The 22373-nt window shown below is 38.7% G+C and overlaps 1 long non-coding RNA gene across 1 annotated transcript in view; it reads right to left on the bottom strand.

Annotated features, from left to right (window-relative positions):
* Positions 1-9586, bottom strand: part of LOC138760908 (uncharacterized) — a 38379-nt gene extending 28793 nt beyond the window's left edge. The window contains exons 1-2 of the long non-coding RNA XR_011355963.1: positions 9512-9586; positions 9017-9148 (exon numbers count right to left, since the gene is read on the bottom strand). This is a non-coding gene — a long non-coding RNA (uncharacterized lncRNA). The remainder of the gene's footprint in view (positions 1-9016; positions 9149-9511) is intronic.
* Between the last annotated feature and the right edge of the window lie 12787 nt (positions 9587-22373).

Genomic DNA, 22373 nt, shown 5'->3' with positions numbered 1-22373 from the left:
AGATTATGGGGATGTGCTCTACTTCACTGAGGTACGTTGGCTCAGCAGGGGAAACAGATACCCACCATCCTCTGGGGGGAATGGTGCCCTCCAGGTCCCATTTAAGTCTAACCCCTCATCTTTAAACTGTGCCTTTTACTTTTAGAGTACCCATCCTGGAAAATAAATTTGGTGGGTAGGGTCAAACTCTAATTTGACCACCCACCAAAGAAGAAATATTTGAGTGAAATATGAAAGTCTGCAGATGCTGTGATAGTCATAAAAACACAAAAAAGCTGGGGGAACTTAACAGGCCCATTGGTGGTAAAGATATATAACCAACATTTTGATTGAAGAGGTTTTTTGAGTTAAGAGCGGAAGTGAAAGCCTTCATGGAGAAAGATGGGGTTGCTGTTCCCGTGCTAAGTGATCCCAAATGGCTCATGGACTTAGCTTTTCTTGTTGATATTACACATGAGCTTAATGTACTGAACAAGAAGTTACAAGGCCAGGGGCAACTTGTCAGTGCTGCCTATGACAACGTGAGAGCATTCTCTGCAAAACTTCTGTTATGGAAAGCCCAGCTTTCTCAGACAAACCTTTGCCATTTCCCAGCATGCAAGGCACTCATGGATTCAGGCACACCATTCAGTGGTGAGAAGTATGTGGATGTCATTTTGAAGCTACAGGAGGAATTTGATCACAGATTTGCAGACTTCAAGATGCACAGAGCCACATTTCAATTTTTTGCGGACCCCTTCTCCTTTGATGCGCAAGATGCCCCTCCTGTGCTTCAAATGGAGCTCATTTACCTGCAGTGCAACTCTGAACTCAAAACCAAGTTCAGGGAGGTGAGTGGAAAAGCAGACAAGCTTTGGCAATTTTTGAGAGAATTGCCCCCCAGCTTCCCTGAGCTGTCCCGAATGTTCAAGCGGACCATGTGTCTTTTTGGGAGCACATACTTGTGCGAAAAGCTCTTCTTTACCTTGAACTTCAATAAGTCCAAGTACAGGTCCAGACTTACTGACGAGCATCTTCAAGCCCTACTGAGGGTCTCAACTGCCTCCTCCCTTAAGCCAAATGTGGCTCAGCTATGCGAGAAGCGCTGCCAGATCTCTAGCAGTAAGAAGTAGGCAGAAGAAGACATGTTCATAACAGTTTATGTTCAATGTTCCACTCATGTTCAGAAAGTTAAAGGTTAAAGAACTTAATACTGACATTTGAATCTGAATAATAATAATTACGTTTCTCCAGTCAGCAACTATATGTGGTTTCTTCAGTCTTCTATATCTGCTGTATTATTATTATTTTCATTATTATTATTTTCATTTTATTTATTTATTACTGATTGATTTTATTTTTTTTTCTTATGAATTGTTAATTTATTTATTTTTTCATCTTATTTTGTGTTAAAAAATAAAAATAAAGACATTTGATAACATTGGAATGTTTTTGTAAGAGCTTTTCTTGTTGAAAACCTGATGCGGCCCAGCCTCACCCAGACTCTACCTCCAGCGGCTACCGGGTAAATTGAGTTTGAGACCCCTGCTCTACACCATCTTGCCATATCTACCATTTCCTTTAGCAGCTTGTTTACAGATACCCACCATCCTCTGGGGGGAATGGTGCCCTCCAGGTCCCATTTAAGTCTAACCCCTCATCTTTAAACTGTGCCTTTTACTTTTAGAGTACCCATCCTGGAAAATAAATTTGGTGGGTAGGGTCAAACTCTAATTTGACCACCCACCAAAGAAGAAATATTTGAGTGAAATATGAAAGTCTGCAGATGCTGTGATAATCATAAAAACACAAAAAAGCTGGGGGAACTTAACAGGCCCATTGGTGGTAAAGATATATAACCAACATTTTGTGTTGAGCCCTACTTTAAGCAGATAGGCGCCTGAATAAAAAGGCTGGGGGAGAAAGGAAGAAAAGGCAGGGGGAGGAGCACAGGCCAACAGACAAAAGGTGATCATTGAAAATGGACAGGAGAGGAAAGGTGAGAATTGATCGGGGGAGAGGTGGCTCTGTGAATGCAGAGCTGGAGGAGAGGCAGCTAGACAAAAGGAGAAATGGGGAAGAGCAGAGGTGGGGCTAATGGAAACTGGTGAAGTCATGTTAATGCCATTTGGGTACCATGTTGGAGGGTGCCCATATGGAGTATGATACTCCTTCAATTGGCGGGTGGTATGTCTGGCAGTGCATGAAACCATGGACTGGCATGTCGGTATGGAACTGGCACAAGAAAGTGAAATGGGTTTCTACTGGAAGATCCCTGCTACTGCAGTGGACAGATCTAATTTGCTAAACAAAGTGATCTCCCAGATATGAGGAAAATGGAGGAACTGTGAAAAAGGAATGGAATTCCTTCAGGGGTCAGGGTGTGAAGAGGTGTCATCGAGGTTGCTGTGCGTTTGTAGAAAATGACTTTTGAGAGTTTGTTTCCAGAGAAGGAGACAGAGATCAAGGAAGGGGAAAGTATTGCTAGATATAGACCAAGTGAATTTGAAATTAGGGTGGAAGTTAGCAAAAAAAAAAGTGGGTAAAGTTGACAAGCACATTATAAGGGCTCAAGGCCTCAATGGAGCCTATGTAAATTTGTCGCATGGATTGCTCCACATAGCCAACAAAAAGGCAAGCGTATCTGGGTCCCTTTGACTTGGAGAAAATGGAATGAGTCAATATTTTGAGAATATGACAAATATTTAGGCAAATTATTGTGTTGGCTAATTGCTTTCCTACAATTTAATAAATCTTTGTCATCTGACCTACAAATCAGACTACCCAAAGTGCCTTGTACAAGTGCTTAACATCAGAAGGTTGTTTCCTGTTATTGAGAACTACTGTTGGAAAATTTGTTTCAATGTAAATTGGATGCAAACGTGAAGTGTACTCTCCTTTGCGTTTTTACATTGTTCATGTACATTTAAAAAAGGGATATTGTCAAATGGGCTCTTCCACCATAGGAATCCTGTTTTAACACCACAGAATCAGAGCACCCCCAAAAGGACCACCATCCAACAAGAATGAGGCCATTAATGGAATTCGACCTTTCGGTGACAAAGTGGGGATTGATCATCAACATCTGATGTGTTGAAACGATAAAAGTGCAATTAAAATGTAGATAAAAATGTTAAAAATGTCAATATAAGGTCATACTAAAATAATAAAGTAACTGATTAAACCATACCAAAAGATAAATACAGACACATGATGCTAGTAAAAAGCAATATTTGTCAGTAATTATTAAATATTGAAAGTGTATCATGAATACTGAAGATTACAGATTAGGATCCATGAAGTGAAGGGGTTTTTATTTGAATATTTAATTTAAATCAACACATATATGATCATTATAACAATTAATATTAAATCGCAATGTTACAGTGTTTATAAATATATGTTGATAATATATAAAAAAAGAAAAAAGAAAAATGCACTAAAAAGAAATGACTAAAACTAAAAACCCCTAAAAACCAACTAACCCCCCCCCCAACCTAAACTAATCCCAATAACTAAAGTCCAAATAAAATACATGATAACTATATATTAATTTGGATGCTTCAGATGACACTCAAGAATCCCAAAAAGAACATTTCTCCAAAAACTCTTACTCATTTAGGGAAAACTTCACTGGTAATTCAAAACAAAGAAAAAATTATAATTTTAATATCATTATTCTAGCATACAGGCTCCAAATTTGTAAAAATACAGAATATTTACCCCTTAAATTATATGTATTTTTTTCTAAAGGAAGACAACTTTGAATCTCTGCATGCCATCTTTCTAACGTTAATGAAACATCTGATTTCCATGTAACAGCGATATATTTCTTTGTTATTACCAAAACTAATTTAACAAATTTCAATTGAAAATCTGACAAAGATAATTTAGAAGTTATATTCTCAAAATTTCCTAACAATAATAATTCAAGATTTAACGGAAAAGAAACACCAGTAGTTCGTTGCAGTAACTTACTAACAGAAACCCAAAAAGTATTGACCTTCAAAAAAGACCATATAGAATTAAGAAAAGTTCCAATTTCTTTTCCACATCTAAAACATGGTCCGATGTATTCAATCTCCATCTACACAATTTCTGAAGTGTAATATATAATATATGTATAATTGATGTAAAAATTTATAATGGAGTAATCTATATTTTACATTGATAGTATTAGACATAACTTCTTTACATAAATTTTGCCAGACCTGCTGATATATTATATTTAAAATTTGTTTCCATCTTTCTTTTGAATTAAACAAACCTACTTTTGTTGTTTGTTTTTGTTACAACATATATGCTATTGAAGTGAATTTTTAGTCACAATATGTCACAATTAGTCCCTGATCAACAATAATTTGTTCTAAATCTGTAATATTTTTAAAAATATTTTAAAAAATAATAATAGATCCTAGTTTTTCTCTTAAATAGGCTCTTAATTGAAAATAGCAAAATAGTGTGTAATGAGGAATATCATATTTAATTTTTAACTGATCAAATGATATCAATCTATCATTATCATAACAATCTCCCAGTTTTTAAGTTCCTTTATCATTCCAAATATTCCAAAAAAGATGATCTTTTGAAAAAATTGACAATTAATTAATGGCATTTTTAATGATAAAAGATTTCCACAATTTGTCATTTAACTTTATTCCAAATATTAAGCAAATGCTTCAATATCAGAGCATCTTTATCCATTGTTATTAATTTTGGATCCAATTTACAAATAAACTCTTCTGATATAGTTTCTCCAATTTTATTTAATTCAATTTCCACCCAAGATGGTTTAGGTTTTACAAATAAAGAAAAAATAAATCTTAATTGTGCTGCCTTGTAGTAATTCTTGAAATTAGGAAGTTGTAATCCTCCTAATTCATATTTCTATGTTAACTTTTCTAATGATTTTCTTGCCATTTTTCATTTCCAAAGAAATTTCCTAACTTGTTTATTTAAATCTTGAAAAAAATTTTGAGGTATAAAGTTAGGTAAAATCTGAAATAAGTATTGAATCCTCAGAAAAAATATACATTTTAATAAAATTAACTCTTCCAATTTAAGTGATAGGTAAATTCACCCATTTTAAAAAAATCTTTATCTATCTTCTTAAATATTGGAATATAATTTCAAATTATCATCAATACATAAACCTAAATACTTAATCTTATCTGTCCACTTAAATTGAACTTCTTTTCGACATTGTAAGAAGTGAAAGTTTTGAATTACATTGGAACCATTTTACATGACTCAAATGTAGCCTCCATGTAGTTAAATTTTGAATCAACCCACTATTCTACAATTCCCAGGATTCTCCCTATTACCCTTTTTGAATAGCAGAACAATATTTGCCACTCTCCAATCCTCTGGTTCCACTCATGGGGCCAAGGAGGATGCAAAGATCATCGTCGATGTCCCAGCAGTCACCTCACTTCCTGAAGTAACCTGGGGTATATCCTGTCCATTCAACACTACCTCTTTCTTAAATTCAACATGCTCCAACACATTAGCTGTTCTATGCTGATCTCATATTTGTCAAGGTGCCTCTTCCTGGTGAACACTGAAGCATATTCATTAAGGACCTCCCATATCACAACCTCTGGACATGATTCCTCCTTCATCCTTGAATGGTCCTACTCTCACTCTTGTCACCCTCCTGTTCTTCACATATGTAGAACACCTTGGGGTTTTCTTTCATCCTACTTCCCAAGCCCTTCTCATGATCCCTTCTAGTTCTCCTCGGTCCCTTCAGCTTGTTCCAGCTACTTTATAATCCTCCTGCCTTTTTTTTTGCTTTATCAACCTTAACTATGGTAACGGTAAAGGTTCCATTATTGTCACATCATACCACATTAACATACATGAAATTCTTTAACTTTGTCTGCCATAAGGAAGACAGTTTTTGCCCCTCTCAGAAATTAGGCCCCGGTGAGGAACAAACCCACAACACCAGGTTTACAAGACCAGTGCTCTAACCACTGAGCTATCTGGGTCCTTCTTCCTCGAGTCTAAATGTTCCACTTCTCATGTCAACCATGGCTCCTTTTCTTGTCTCATTGAGACAAACCTATCCAGAACATCATGCAAGTGGTCCCCAAACAATCTTCACATTTCTGCTGTGCATTTCCCCATGAACATCTGTTCCCAATTAATGCTGCAAAATTCCTGCCTATACCATTGTAATTTTCCCTTCCCAGTTAAATTCTGCCCCCATTTTGTTTGCTGTTTTCCTTTTACCGTACCTGGCTATGCTAAAGGTCATGGAGTTCTGGTTGCTGTCTCTGAAATGCTCCCCCACTGAGAGATCTGTCATCTGATTAGGTTCACCTGTACTAGACCCTTTGCACTGAGAAGCCAGACAATAATAGGGAAAATGAAGTTTCCCATGTCAACAACCCTGTTATTTTCCACCTTTGCATCTCATCCTTTGATCTCATCCACAAACTTGCCAACCATACCACCTACACTCTCATCCAAATCATTAATATAAATGACAAGCACCAGTGGACTCCGTTCCAATCCCAGCACACCACTGATCACAAAAACAATTCCCATCTTCTGACTCCTCCTTACTTGCTCAATTTTGTATCCAATTGGGCATTTCATGCGAACGAACGCTTTAGGCTAAAGACCTTGCAAAGTCCATGTTGTCAATATCTTGTGTGCTGTCCTCACCAATCGTCTTGGTCACCTTCTCAAAAAATCCTCAGTTAAATGCATGAGACATAATTTCCCATGCACCAAGCCATGCTAACTATCCCTAACACTGGACCATGAAGATTTTGCTTCCTTCTGGGTATATTTTGCTGGTCACGAAAATCATTTTAAAATTTTCTTATGAATACCGTTTTTTTATGTCACCTAATTTTGTGATTTCCTGTCATATTTTAATTCTCCTTCAAGCCCACAAAACCATGAAATGCAACATGTCATTGAAAATTAATTTTCTGCATTTGCACTTTGACTTCATCCCTGCTGATCATGGTGCAGTCAGTGAAAAAAATGGTGGGGGTGATTAATGGAAACTGGAGAAGTTGATCTTAATTCCATTCAGATGGAGGGTGCACAGAAGGTGGCGGTGCATGAGACCATGGACAGACATGTCAGCAAGGGAATGGGATGGGGAATTGAAATGGATGACCACTGGGAAATCCACACTATTGCACTGTCAGAGCCGAGATGCCCAATGATGTGATCTCCCAGTCTCTCCACAACGGGAGCACCAGATGCAGTAGATGACCTCTGCAGATTCATGTGAAATGTTGCTTCACTTTGGAAGGACTGTTTGGGGCCTGAATGGTGGTGAGGGAGGATGTGGATGCACATGGAGCATCTGCAGTCACAGGACTAGGTGCCAAGGAGACGATTCGTGGGGAAAGAGGAGTGGACAAGGGAATCATGGAGAGAGTGGTCCCTGTGGAAGGTGGAGAAGGTAGAAGTGGGGAATATATGTCTAGTGCTCCCTGACCTCCCTTAATGTCCTGGGGAAAATCATATCAGGACCAGGAGACTTATCCACCTTTATTGACCCTAGAAGTTCCAAAACCCTCATTTTACTAATCTCTATCCTCTAAGCCATTTGCCTCACATCTCATATAGCCCAATGCCCCTTTCCCTCATGAATGCAGACAAGAAAAAATTGTTCAATATCTCTCCCATCTCATGGTTCCTCACATAGTCCACCAGTGGACCTACTCTATCCCTAACCCTCCTTTTACTGTTCACATATCTTTAAAAACCCTTAGGATTCACTTTCACCTTATTAGCTATGGACTCCTCATACCTTCTTTTTGCCTTTCTAATTTCCCTCTTAAGGTTCTTCCTGTAATCTAAGTAATAATCATACATCTCCTCAATGCCCTGTTTATTATATTTAGCATAGGCCTCCCTCTTGTCCCGAACCAACATAATTTTTCTAAAAACCACTGCTCCCTTGAACCATTGGTCTTGCCTTTTGGACGGACTGGAACATAAAGATCGTGTACTCTCAAAATTTCACCCTTAAATACCCTCCAATTTTCCTCTACATCTTTTCCGGCAAAAAGATTAGCCCATACAACTCTGCAAATCCCTTCTCATTTCTTCAAATTTGGCCTTCCCCACTCAAAGACCTTTGACTTCGGACCTGATCTATCCCTTTCCATAATTAAGCTATCGCAAATGGACGCATGATCACTGGATCCAAAGTTCTCTCCAATGCTCACCTCCGTCACCTGCCCTATTTCATTCCAAAACAACAGATCTAATGCTGTTCCCCCTCTAGTGGGCATCTCAACATATTGCTGCAAAAAGCAATCCTGAACACTGTATAAATACTAAGTCATCCTGCCCTCTTACTGACTGTTTCCCAATCTATGTTTGAAAAATTGAAATCCCCAACCAACACCATCCTATTTCTACTGCACATCTCAGCTATTTCCTTGCACATTTGCTCTTCTAGTTCCCTTTCCCCATTTTGTAACTTCACCCTTCTTATTTTTTTAGTTCTACTCACACTGCCTCCCTCGACGAGCCCTCCAGTCTATCTTCCCTCAGCACCACTGTAATATCCTCCCTGGCAAGTAATGCCCCACCTCCCCCTCTTACTCCACCAACTCTGTCACATCTGAAGTACCGAAATCCTGGAATATTTAACTGCCAGTCACAACCCTCCTTCAACTACGTCTCGCTAATGGCCACAACATCATAATGCCACATGTCAATCCCCACCATTTTATTCAGGATCTGCCTGCTTTTTGCTAATGCTTTAATAAAGGGATCAGGGCTGAAACATTGGTTATGTAGCACACTAAATGACTTGCTGAGTTTCTCTTATTATTTCTTTATAAAACTATAATCACAGCATTGCCAGACTTTCTTATTTAACCAGATATAACTACATCAGCACTCCTTACTTTAATACCAAATACTCTGCCCAGTGAAGCCAAGTATACCATACACCATTTTTACACCCAATGCAATTGCCTGGCCAATTTCAAGGATCCATTGACATGAATCCTGACAACCCTCTGCATGTCAGTCATTTTAAGAGCCCTACCATTAACTGACACTGCCCTGTCTTCCATGAGCCAGCCAGCCACATGCTTCCAAAAGACACGAGTCCCCTCTGCATAGCAGTCTTCAGTGTATCTTATTCTTTTGTCATACCAGGAGTTTAATATTCTGTAACCTATATTCATAGGAATGAAAAATTGCAAATGTCACTGCAATCAAAAGGCAGGAAATTACACAAGAATATTTTTCAAAATGTTTGCTTCCTGAAAAAAAGTTGGGGATTTATAGACAACTTCAAGATGAACACAAAGATCATTTCAGATTTGCTATATCATGTAGGAAGTTGGAGAAACATTAACTTTTACCGAACTTAGCATTTTTAACAGCATAATGATGCTGAGCTAACCTTTCAGGTTGACTGCACATGTTGCACAACAATATGAGGAGCCCAAGGTCTTAGTCACCAATTTTACAACTAAAGTAGAGCTCATGGGCTTTCCTAATAAGTACTGTCTTTGAGCCTTAAGCATATACTCACCACAAATGTATCAGAATGTATTGTAGCTGTTGCAACATTGATGAGACATTTCTGCTGTTTTGAATCTTCCTGAAGACCATAAATACTATTTTTTTTCTTGTTAATATATTTTTATTAATTTGGAAGAGAGAAATATTATACGTTACATAATGAACCATACAAAACCACAACGCTCTATCCAATATAATATAGAATGTGAATCATAAATAGTTTATACATCGTCTTCTATGCAATGGAAATTCCCTTAGGAAAACTTCACCTCATAATATATTACAACATATTCATGGTAAATTATCTAATTAGAGAAAAAGAAGAAAAAAAGAGAGACCCCCCCTCCCCCCATTCTAATCTTACCCCTCTCACTAAACATGGTCACTAGCAAATAATATCTAAAGAATCAAGTCTAGGCTCCCAGACAATGGACAGGAAACCCCCAGAGCACCCACGCCTATGTATTCAAACGATGATAATAGGTTCATAAATGGGCCCCATATCTTGTCAAATTCAATAGTGGTCTCTTTAATGTAGCATCTAATTTTCTCCAAGATCAAGCAAGACATAATGTCCTGTATCCATTGCATATTGGTGGTAAACTATCTTTCCATTTCAAAATTGCTCATCTGGCTATCAATAAAGTAAAAACTGAAATTCTTTTTTTGAATTAAATTCAAGGAAATATTTTCCTCTTGAGAATAACCAAACAAAGCAATAAAAGGGCACAGTTCCAATTTAATCCTAAGAATCTCTGATAAAGTTTGGAAAATTTGTTCCCAAAATTCTTTTACTTTTGGATATTCCCAAAACATATGAATCAGAAAGGCCTCAAAGATTTTATATTTATCTCATAGTGGATCAACATCAGAATAAAAATGAGATAGTTTAATTTTGGACATATGTATTTTATGTACCACTTTAAATTGTGTTTAACAATGTTGTGCACAGAATGAAGTATTATTAATCAGATCAAGTGTGGTATCCCAGACTTTGTCTGGAATTGATATATTCAAATCTTATTCCCATTCATTCTTGATTCCTCTCCCTGAACATATTCTTAGATCCATCAGGTTATTATAAATGGTTGCTACCAATCCACCATGAGAAAACTTTACATTAAAAAGTAAATCGAGGATATTGGTTTCAGGAATTTGAGGAAAATTAGAAAGTTTGGAATGAGCAAAATGTCTAATTTGTAGGTATTTTTTTAAAAATGCCCATGAGGAAAATTAAATTTAACTGTTAATTGTTCAAATGAAGCAAACTTACCTTGAATGTACGCATTCTTTTTTTTTTTTTCAGTTTAAACAAATGTTTATTACAAATTCAAAAGCTGATTTCAAACTACAATATGCAAGCCTTTCCCAATTATACTTATCACCGCCTGGACTGGTCCCAACTGCCGAAGCGAGGCAACGACTGCACACTTGTAGTAGGTTGTCAGGCGCCGGTAGCAGCTTCTCCACCTCCCTCGACTGGGACATTAGCTGGACTCTAGAAGTTCTTCTTGCTGAAAGATGTTGCCACCTCTCAGAGAGTCTCAAACTTCAGCAGCGGGAATGTACGCATTCTGATGTACAGATTGAAACCTACATCCAAAATAGAGGGTTGAAAAAGTTGATTTTTAATAATAGGGCTAGTCAGAGAAACATTAAGAAAGCCAAAAATATGTCTAAATTGTGCCCGTATTCTTAATCTATGTCTCATTATCAGATTACCTATCCATTTCAAAAAGGAAAAGGATAAAGAAGAACCTAAAACTGCCACATATCTAAATTTTTAGAAAAACTCAATTCCATTTCTACCCGAAGGATAATCATCCGAGGAAACAAGATGGCAGTAAGAGGTTTGTAGGGTGATCCGAGAGCTCCCTGAGAAAAAGAGAATAAAAGACAGAAAAAAGAAAAGTCCCTGAAATAAAAAAAACTCAAGAAGCAAGCAGGGAACCAGAAATATGAACAGAACAAAGCTTGAGAAGGAAAAGAAAAAAAGATGGGGAAAGAAAACAAAGAACCTGGAAGAGGGAAAAGACTCATCGTGTGGTGGAGGTGGAGAGGCTGACCTTGGGCCTACTAAGATGGTGATGGCAGTGACAGTGAAGCCCTGGAAGTTCCCCTGAGAAGATGACTCAACTGAGAGGGAGAGAGGATGGCCCTGAAAAGGTGGAATTGCGAGGGAGCTAGGGAAGGCCGCGACAAAGGCGGCGGGACATGCTGTGAGGTGCAGATGGTTCAGGGGCCCGAGGTGGGAAGAGGTAGCCCAAGACAGTGATGGCGGCAGTGTTAGCGGTGGTGGAGAGAAAGTGGGGACTTGGTAAGGTCGCTTCAACCACAGGTGTGAAGAGGTCAGATCCAAGGCATTGGGGGGCATTCAAGGTGTTGAGCCTCGTGGACTCCAGGAGCAACGCAGACAGAGAGAAATCAGTGGGGAAGTTGCATGGTGGGCCAGTATGGCGTCAGAAAGTGAGGTGGAGGATGAAGAAAAGAAGAGGAAGAATGAGGGGATAAAAGAAGGACAGTACACTGAGGTGAAAGGCAGAGAAAGGAGACAGAGAAATATTGGAGGCCATTGGCCAGATGAAAAAACTTTGAGAACATGGTGTGCTGCCTCCCTGGTGCAAGGGTGCGGGGTATCTCAAATCGGGTCCAGGGTATTCTAAAAGGGGAAGGTGAACAGCCTGATGTCTTGGTACATGTGGGTACCAATGACATAGATAAAAAGGAGGAAGTACTGAAAAAGGATTACAGAGAGCTAGGACAGAAACTAAGAAATAGGACAGCCAGGGTGGTGATCTCTGGTTTGCTACCTGTGCCAAGTGCAACTGAGGACAAAAATGGAAGGTTAAGAAAAATGAATGTGTGCCTGAGGGGCTGGTGTAAAGGACAGGGTTTTGGCTTCTTGGATCATTGGGATCACTTTTGGGGAAGGCATGACCTCTACAAGAAGGATGGGTTACACCTAAACCCAAAAGGGGTCAATATATTGGCAGCTAGGTTTGGTGCAGACGTCGGGTGCGGTTTAAACTAATTTGGCAAGGGGGTGGGAACCTGTATGATAGGGCAAAGGACAGAAAAGATAAAACAGGAAAAGTTAGGTTAGGCAGCGAAAGTAAAAAATCAGAAAGAGCAAGGAGGGTGAAAAAAGCAAATCTGAAGGCTTTATATCTTAATGCAAGAAGCATTCGGAACAAGGTAGATGAATTAGCTGTGGAAATTGAGATAAACAAATATGATTTGATTGGGATTACAGAAACATGGCTGCAGGGTGGGCAAGCCTGGGAACTTAACATCCCGGGGTATACGATATTTAGGAGGGATCGGCAAGAAAGAAAAGGGGGTGGGGTAGTATTGATGGTGAGAGAAGAGACCGACACGATTGACAGAAAGGATATCAACTTGGAAGATGCGGAATCTATATGGGTAGAACTGAGGAATAGCAATGGGCAGAAAACATTAGTGGGGGTGGTATATAGGCCTCCAAATAGTAGTGTAGAGGTAAGGGAAGGCATTAAAAGAGAAATTAAAAAAGCGTGCAATAAGGGAACAGCTGTCATCATGGGAGACTTTAATTCTCGGCTGCACCATTTCATCAGATGCAAGGATTGACAATGAGATAGACAACAGACTCGCTAAGGCAAATAGCGCCTTTGGAAGACTACACAAAAGAGTCTGGAAAAACAACCAACTGAAAAACCTCACAAAGATAATCGTATACAGAGCCGTTGTCATACCCACACTCCTGTTCGGCTCCGAATCATGGGTCCTCTACCGGCATCACCTACGGCTCCTAGAACGCTTCCACCAGCGTTGTCTCCGCTCCATCCTCAACATCCATTGGAGCGCTTTCATCCCTAACGTCGAAGTACTCGAGATGGCAGAGGTCGACAGCATCGAGTCCACGCTGCTGAAGATCCAGCTGCGCTGGGTGGGTCACGTCTCCAGAATGGAGGACCATCGCCTTCCCAAGATCATGTTATATGGCGAGCTCTCCACTGGCCACCGTGACAGAGGTGCACCAAAGAAGAGGTACAAGGACTGCCAAAAGAAATCTCTTGGTGCCTGCCACATTGACCACCGCCAGTGGGCTGATATCGCCTCAAACCGTGCATCTTGGCGCCTCACAGTTTGGCGGGCAGCAACCTCCTTTGAAGAAGACCGCAGAGCCCACCTCACTGACAAAAGGCAAAGGAGGAAAAACCCAACACCCAACCCCAACCAACCAATTTTCCCCTGCAGCCGCTGCAACCGTGTCTGCCTGTCCCGCATCGGACTTGTCAGGCACAAACGAGCCTGCAGCTGACGTGGACTTTTACCCCCTCCATAAATCTTCGTCCACGAAGCCAAGCCAAAGAGATTGGACTAGCCAAATTAGTAAAAATACTGAGGAGGAGGAATTCGTTGAATGTTTACGGGACGGTTATCTAGACCAATTTGTCGAGGAACCAACTTGGGAGCAGGCCATTTTAGATTGGGTATTATGCAATGATAAAGGGCTAATCAACAATCTTGTTGTACGAGGCCCTTTGGGTAGGAGCGATCACAATATGATTGAATTCTCACTCGACATGGAGAGTGATGAAATTAAAACCAAGACTAAGGTCCTGAATTTAAATAAAGGGAATTATGATGGTATGAGACGGGAGTTGAGTAAGATTGATTGGGTGGTGTTTATGGGGGAGTTGACTGTGGATAGACAATGGAAAGCATTCACAGATCTAATGGAGAAATTGCAAAAATCGTTTATACTGGTTTGGCTTAAAAATAAACCAAAAAAGGTGACTCAACCGTGGATAACAAGGGAAATTAGAGACAGCATTAGGTCCAAAGAGAGAGCATATCAATTGGCCAAAAAAAGTACCACAACCGAAGACTGGGAGCAGTTCAAGATGCACCAAAGGAGGACAAAGGGATTAATCAAGAGAGCAAAAATAAATTACGAAAGTAAGCTTGCGGCAAATATAAAAACCGACTGCAAAAGCTTTTATAAATATGTCAAGAGGAAAAGATTGGTAATTTTTTTTCTATGTTTATTATTTCCCTTTCCAACTGCTCTGTTTCCTGATTATAGTCCTTCTTCATCTTGGTTGCATAACTTATTATTTGCCCTCTAATGAATGCTTTCATTGCGTCCCATAGTATAAACTTATCTTCCACTGATTCCGTATTTACTTCAAAGTACATTTTTAATTGTTTTTCAATAAATTCTCTAAAATCCTGTCTTTTAAGTAGCATGGGGTTTAATCTCCATCTATACATTCTTGGAGGGATGTCCTCTAGCTCTATTGCCAATAACAGGGGTGAGTGGTCCGATAATAGTCTAGCTTTATATTCCGTTTTTCTAACTCTCCCTTGAATGTGGGCTGATAACAGGAATAGGTCTATCCTTGAGTATGTTTTATGTCTAGTCGAGTAGTATGAGTATTCCTTTTCTTTTGGGTTTTGTTTCCTCCATATGTCCACAAGTTTCATTTCTTGCATTGATTTAATTATAAATTTGGTTACTTTGTTCTTCCTGTTAATTTTTTTCCCCGTTTTATCCATATTTGGATCCAAATTCAGATTGAAATCCCCTCCTATTAGTATGTTCCCTTGCGTATTAGCTACCTTCAAAAAGATATCTTGCATAAACTTTTGATCTTCTTCGTTAGGTGAATATATATTAAGTAGATTCCAAAGCTCTGAATATATCTGACATTTTATCATAACATATCTCCCTGCTGGATCTTTTATTTCCTCTTCTATTTTAAATGGCACATTTTTGCTAATTAATATAGCCACTCCTCTTGCTTTTGAATTATACGATGCTGCTGTTACATGTCCTACCCAATCTCTCTTTAATTTCTTGTGCTCCAATTCAGTTAAGTGTGTTTCTTGGACAAATGCTATATCTATTTTTTCCTTTTTCAGTAAATTTAGTAGTTTCTTCCTTTTAATTTGGTTATGTATTCCATTAATATTTAGAGTCATATAGTTCCGCGTAGCCATTTCATATTTTGTTTATCTTCTCTTTCCGTTTTTCCATCATTACCTTTCCTCCTTTTCCATTTCTGTTTTCTTATTTTCAACTCTTTACCAGACAACATTCCTACAACATCTAACATTTTCCTTATTCTCCTATTTCTATCTTCTTTATCCCCAATCTCCCCTTCCCCTCCTGAGTTGCCCTTTATCCCTTGTCGGACAACCACATCTCCCCTCTCCATTTGGATTTGCGAATCCACTCGCAAGCGTCAACTGATTTTGCAGTGACCGCTCTTTTCCCCCACCCAGCCCCCCCCAGAAAAGATTTCGCTTTTTATATGTCACAAAGGTCACTCTTTTTATTCCCTCCTTATTCTCTCTATTCCATTACCTTCCCTTATTAATTCTTGTCTATACTCTCTATGTTTTCCTCTAATTACAGATACTTTCACATATGCCCATTGTCTCTATTCACTCTTATACCTCTTTACCCGCATACATATCAATCGTGGTCATTTTTACCCTCCTTACCCGTCTTCATCCCTCAGTCTATTTTTGTCTTTACCCACATACATATCAATCGTGATCATTTTTGCTCTCATTACCCGTCTTCATCCCTCAGTCTATTTTTGTAATTGTTCTGCAAATTTTCGTGCTTCTTCTGGATCCGAGAATAGTCTGTTTTGTTGTCCTGGAATAAATATTTTCAATACCGCAGGATGCTTCAGTGTAAATTTATATCCTTTCTTCCATAAAATCGCTTTTGCTGTATTGAACTCTTTTCTCTTCTTTAGGAGTTCAAAGCTTATATCTGGATAAATGAAGATTTTTTGCCCTTTATACTCCAGTGGTTTGTTGCCCTCTCTTACTTTTTCCATTGTCTTCTCCAGTACCTTTTCTCTTGTAGTACATCTTAGGAATTTTACTACAATAGATCTTGGTTTTTGTTGTGGTTGTGGTTTAGGGGCCAATGCTCTATGTGCCCTTTCTATTTCCATTTCTTGCTGTAGTTCTGGACATCCTAGGGCCTTAGGGATCCATTCTTTTATAAACTCCCTCATATTCTTGCCTTCTTCGTCTTCCTTAAGGCCCACTATCTTTATGTTATTTCTTCTGTTATAATTTTCCATTATATCTATTTTTTGGGCTAGTAATTCTTGTGTCTCTTTAGTTTTTTTATTAGATTCCTCCAATTTCTTTTTTAAGTCTTCTACCTCCATTTCTGCTGCTATTGCCCGTTCTTCCATCTTGTCCATTTTTTTCCCCATTTCTGTTAAGGTCATATCCATTTTATTTATTTTCTCTTCTGTGTTGTTTATGGTGGAGCAGGCTCGAAGGGTCGAATGACCTACTCCTGCTCCTATCTTCTATGTTTCTATGTTTAACACTGGTGGCAGGGCAGGGAGCAATCAAAGAAAGGTTGGATCACTTGACAGAGAGGGCAGTGGAAATGGAGGAGAGAATTGAGAGGGTGGAGGTAAGGTTGGATCAGAGGGAGAACGAAATGGAGGTGTAGGAACGGGATACGATAAGGATGTTGGAGAAGACCTTAGAAAACATGAGCAGGAGGAATATGGTTAAAATTGTGGAGGTGAAGGAGAGAACAGAGGGGAGAGACATGGTGGAGTTCCTGAGAAAGTGGAGCCCAGATCGACTGGGAGAGAATTTTATAGGCGGCGATGCTGGGTGCAAAGACAAGAGCGGGCCGGGTGGAATATGGGGGGGGTGGGGGGAGGTTTTATTCAACCTAGATATAAGCGTGATGCTACTGAAATGCAGGAGGGAATTTGACCTGGTTAAAAAGAGCCTTAAACAAAAAAGTATCGAGTTTACCCTCCTTCATCCAGCAACACAGAAGATAGGAAGGGCGGGAGGGGAATGAAAGTTTTTTAAGGATGCAAGGGAGGCAATGGACTTCATAAGAACCCTGCCAATGCTTCAGGATTAAGTGTAAATGTGAATAAAGGGGAAAGAGGGAATCCGGGGAAGGATGGACTGTAAATATTGTAATTGTGATGACAACACTTTCCAGGTTCTAGTATTTCCTAATTTTAAAACGTATTGTCTTCAAGGAAATGTGGGGACGATACTCCGAATTACCATCTTATTAATCCAATAAACCAAACTTTGTAGATGCAGCTTTATGTAGCTTTAATTTGCTGATAAAATGTATAAACATTTTGCATAACTTCGCATTAACATTTTCATAACAATGAATAAACAAAGTATTCGGCTATATTTAAATTTTTAATGATATTCAACTTTAAATAGATATACAAGAAGAACTAAGATGAAATAAGATGAATTCAAAGAAAATTATCTTGATCTCACGTCCCCCTCATAGTTTGTCAAAGAATGAGATGCAACCTCTTGGTCCGCTCGGATATTATGACATATTACATCATAGTCACTACAAACAATAGTCCTTCTTCAAGAGATAGGCACAAAATTAACTAAGAATCAAAAACAGAAGGTTTTATCCTCTATATTCCAGCCCCTAATTATTATAAGAGACATCAATAGCTAATATATAATAATTACTATTACAGATACAAAAGTAAATATGGTAAATATAAGATTAGAAATCAAAACTTTCTGCCTCTTGTAAATGACAGATTTTAGTAACAGGTCGATTTAAGTAACCAGTCTTGGTTTTAATCCACACTTGCCATACGAAACCTTTCTTGTCTTGAACTGTTTCCACAATTTTCCCCAGCAACCAAGAATTTCTTGGTGCAGAATCATCCATGATAATTACAATGAATCTTCATACAAAATTGCATTTGGTTTTAGACCATTTTTGTCTTTCTGTAACAATGAAAGATATTCTCTAACCCATCAAACTTTAACTTATCTCTATACTTAACTAACCCAAATTAATCCCTTTCTAATTCTAAGTGCACATGTATGTAATGTGTGTGTAAATTTAAGAAAAGTTATTTGGTTCTCAGTTGAATCTCACTTCTCATTCTTTCAAGTTCACTGTTTGTAGGCAATTCTTATACTGTGCACAGAATTTAACATGTATAGAGTTCACCAGGCTTTGGTGCTCAAAAGGTAAATGTTTACCACTCAGGAAGGTTCTTGTTCTTGCAGATCGATTTGTTGTTCCAGGATTTCCACAACTGAGGTACCACCATTAGTCACCTCACTGTCTCACTGATGAAACTTGCCCCATCAGGGTTCTCCAGATGATAACCTCTTTCTTTCAGGCTATCACAGAGTTTCTTTCTGTTCCCCTTATTCCAAGAGAAACATCAGACAGATAGCACTTTCAGCCATCCACCACTCTTGAGCGTTCTGTTTCCAACCAGCTTTTCCTGGCTTGTTCTGTTCAGCTGCTTTCAGTGTCACACACACACACTAGCTGAGAGAGCTTGTTGAGATTGTCTTCTTTCTCTCTCTGTCTTTCTGTCTCTCTCTCCAACTGCCAGAAAGCCCATGTGACTCTCTCACTTGCAACAACTCCCACCTTCTTCAGCAAACAACAGGAGTTATCCTTCTTATTCAAGCTGTTGTCTTAGGTAAACAAAACCCAGGTGTGACCCTTCTGTGAGCACTTTGCAGAAAGGTCAGAAGCCTTGTAGTTATCCAACCAGCCAGCCTGTCTCCAATTCCAAACAATGCTCTATTCATTTCATGACATCATTTCAATTAGCACCTACTTGTGAAATGTGCATATCATTCTCCAAAGTTTCTGCAATGTTACTGAATATGAATTCCTAGTATTTCAAATAAGATCTATTTTAAAATGTGTGTATGTATGCCTGTCCCGCATCGGACTTGTCAGCCACAAACGAGCCTGCAGCTGACGTGGACTTTTACCCCCTCCATAAATCTTCGTCCACGAAGCCAAGCCAAAGAAGAAGAAAAGAAAGAAGAACCCACCATAATATTACCAAATTCCTCCCAATATTTACTGGGTGGGATGGGGGGGGGGGGGGAGGGGGATGGTTTCCCTGGCAAATTTTATAAAGAATTCAAGGATCTTTTAATGCCCCTTCTTATAAAAGTGGTGGATCAGGCGGAAGAAACACATACCCTCCCGGAGTCTTTCTCCACAGAAATCATCATGGTAATTCCAAAAAAGGCAGGAACCCATTGAATCTCGCCTCTTATAGTCCCATCTCATTATTAAATACAGCTTATAAAATCATTGCAAAAGCATTGGCCAAAAGGATGGCAGAATATTTTCCAAAATTAACGAACCCAGACCAAGCTGGATTTGTAGAAGGGAGGCAATCAGCAAACAATGTAGATAGATTGCTTAATATAGTTCATCTAGCACAATTGGGGGTGGATCCAGAGGTGGTTGTAGCTCTGGATGCGGAAAAGGCCTTTGACAAATTGGAGTGTGTAATGGAGACCATGCTTTTGCTTATGCAAGGCTGAATATCAGTAACCTAATTTGAGAATAATGTAAGAATCAGAAGACATAAGCTAAATTCCACCATGGGGCCCAGAGATGCAGTTATCTGACAAAAAGACATCTGGTACCAAGAACATTTAAGCATATAGACTCAGTATGTTACATGAATGTTAAAATATTATTTGGTTGGTTTGAATTTTGCGAGTCTATGAAAATTAAAATAAAATATAAAAAAAAAGAGGTTTGATCATCTAAAGCAGTGGTTCTCAACCTTTTTATTTCCACTCACATACCACTTTAAGTACTCCCTATGCCATCGGTGCTCCATGATTAGTAAGGGATTGTTTAAGGTGGTATGTGGGTGGAAAGAAAAATGTTTGAAAACCACTCTTTTAATCGTACCTAATTGACTCGTTATGTTCACAGTTTCATAACTCCAAAGGAAATGGGTCAATGTCAATTTTTCTCAAGCAAAATATTTCAGTAACAATTGGGTCTAGAGCAATGGTTCTCAACCTTCTCTTTCCACTCTATACCACCTTAAGCAATCCCTTACAAATCACAGAGCACCAATGGCATAGGGATTAGTTAAAGTGGTATGTGAGTGGAAAGAAAAAAGTTGAGAACCACTGATCTAAAGTATCAAAATGTAATAGCAATAGGAAATTTTGTATATTGACTGCCCATTAGTAATATCAAAAAGATAAATCCCCATTCCTTTTGGCCCTTTGAAGATAGGCTGTTTGTCTTGCCATATGTATGAGGAAATAATTGAATCTAATTAATTAAAATAAGTTTTAGTAATTAAAGTTGGTAAAGATTGAAACATACAAAAATACATCCAGTCATTGTCATGCATAAGGGTGACCATCCCAACAACGACTCTGAAATCTCTTTACCAATTATATTAACTTTGTTTGCCCAATTTAGTCAGTTTTTGAAATATAAAATAAGTTTTCATAAGAGTGAACTACTACCTATAAAATGGCCTTTAATGATTTATGTGAATTTCCCTTTTAAAATAGTTAAAGACCAATTCAAATATTTGGGAATTAGTTACAAACAGTTGTAAGAATTTATTAAAAATAAACTTTTTTATGGTTAATTAATGAGAATAAATGCTATTGTTAAGTACACTCACTATGCTATTGCCTAAAGAAGATGTGCATCAACATGCATTCAATCTATATCAATGTAATGCACAGCATCTGTAAATGTGAGTTACTTTTAAAGCCTGTCTGCATCTATCCTGACTAAATGTGTCCAGGCCCAAGATAACACTTGCATAGCACCTGCACTGAGTGCATGCTCAGGCATGGTTGGACTGACCAAAACAGTGTGTTTTGTACAAGTAGATGTAAAATAAGACATGAAATCACAAAAATAGGTTATGTCAAAAAATAAAAGTACATGATAGGAATTTATGGCGATTTTCATGATCAGCAGCCCAAAATACATAAAATTCCTCAAAAGTGTTTAGGAAGAAAATATTTGTTGTCTGTTGCTATAGATGACTTTGTTACTGATAAAGATAAGTGTCAAGGCAGGTAGTGCTGAGGACACAGGGAGTCTGCACAGGGACTTGGACAGGGTGGGAGAATGGGGAAAGAAGTGACAGATGGAATTCATATTATTAAAAGGAATTGATAAATGCAGGTACAATTTTGACATTTAAGAAAAATTGATTGGAGGGATATGGTACAGGTCAACAGGACGAGACAAAATAAAAGGTTGGCATTTGGCAGAGACTCAAAGGGCCGTAGGGCCTGTCTCGGTGTTGTATGGTTCCATAGTTCTGTTTGTCTAACCTGTTAGCCTATGCTCCTCCCCCTGACCCTTCCTTCCTCCTTTCATCTCCTCTCCTCCTCCCCCTACCATCATCTTTTTTTGCAGGTACCTACCTATTTTTTTTCCCATACCTAACAAAGGGCTCAGGCCCAAAATGTTAGTTACCCTTTACTTCCCATAAGTTTCTCCAGCACTTTTGTGTACTTCACTCAACCCCAGTATTTGCAGACTTCCTTGTTTAAACAATTTAGCTTTGAGTTTTATATGACTTGTGCACCAGGATACCCAGATCTCTCTGAAACCTCTCACCAATAATGTTTTATTTTTCCTGCCAGAATGTCCAAGTTCACATTTTCCCATATTGTACTCCAGTTACCAAATTGAGTGGAAGAGCAAATTGTAATGAGGATGTGGAGAGTCTGCAGAGGGATAGAGTTAAGCTGGATGAGTCGGCAAAGGTCTGGCAGATGGAATACAATGTTAGTAAGTGTGAGGTTATCCACTTCGGCAAGAAAAATAAAAGAGCTGAATATTATTTAAATGGTGAAAAACTACAGCATGCTGTTGTGCAGATGGACTTGGGAGTGCTTGAGCATGAATCGCAAAAGGTTTGGTTGCAGGTTATTAAGAAGGAAAATGGAATATTGGCCTTCATCGCTAGAGGAATTGAATTCAGGAGTAGGGAGGTAATGTTGCAACTGTATAAGGTACTGATGAGACTGCACCTGGAGTACTGAGTCCAGTTCTGGTC

The sequence above is a fragment of the Narcine bancroftii genome, chromosome 4, assembly GCF_036971445.1.
Source record: "Narcine bancroftii isolate sNarBan1 chromosome 4, sNarBan1.hap1, whole genome shotgun sequence".
Taxonomy (NCBI): Eukaryota; Metazoa; Chordata; class Chondrichthyes; order Torpediniformes; family Narcinidae; genus Narcine; species Narcine bancroftii.
Note: the sequence above shows the minus strand (reverse complement) of the source record. Positions and strands in the feature narration are given on the sequence as shown.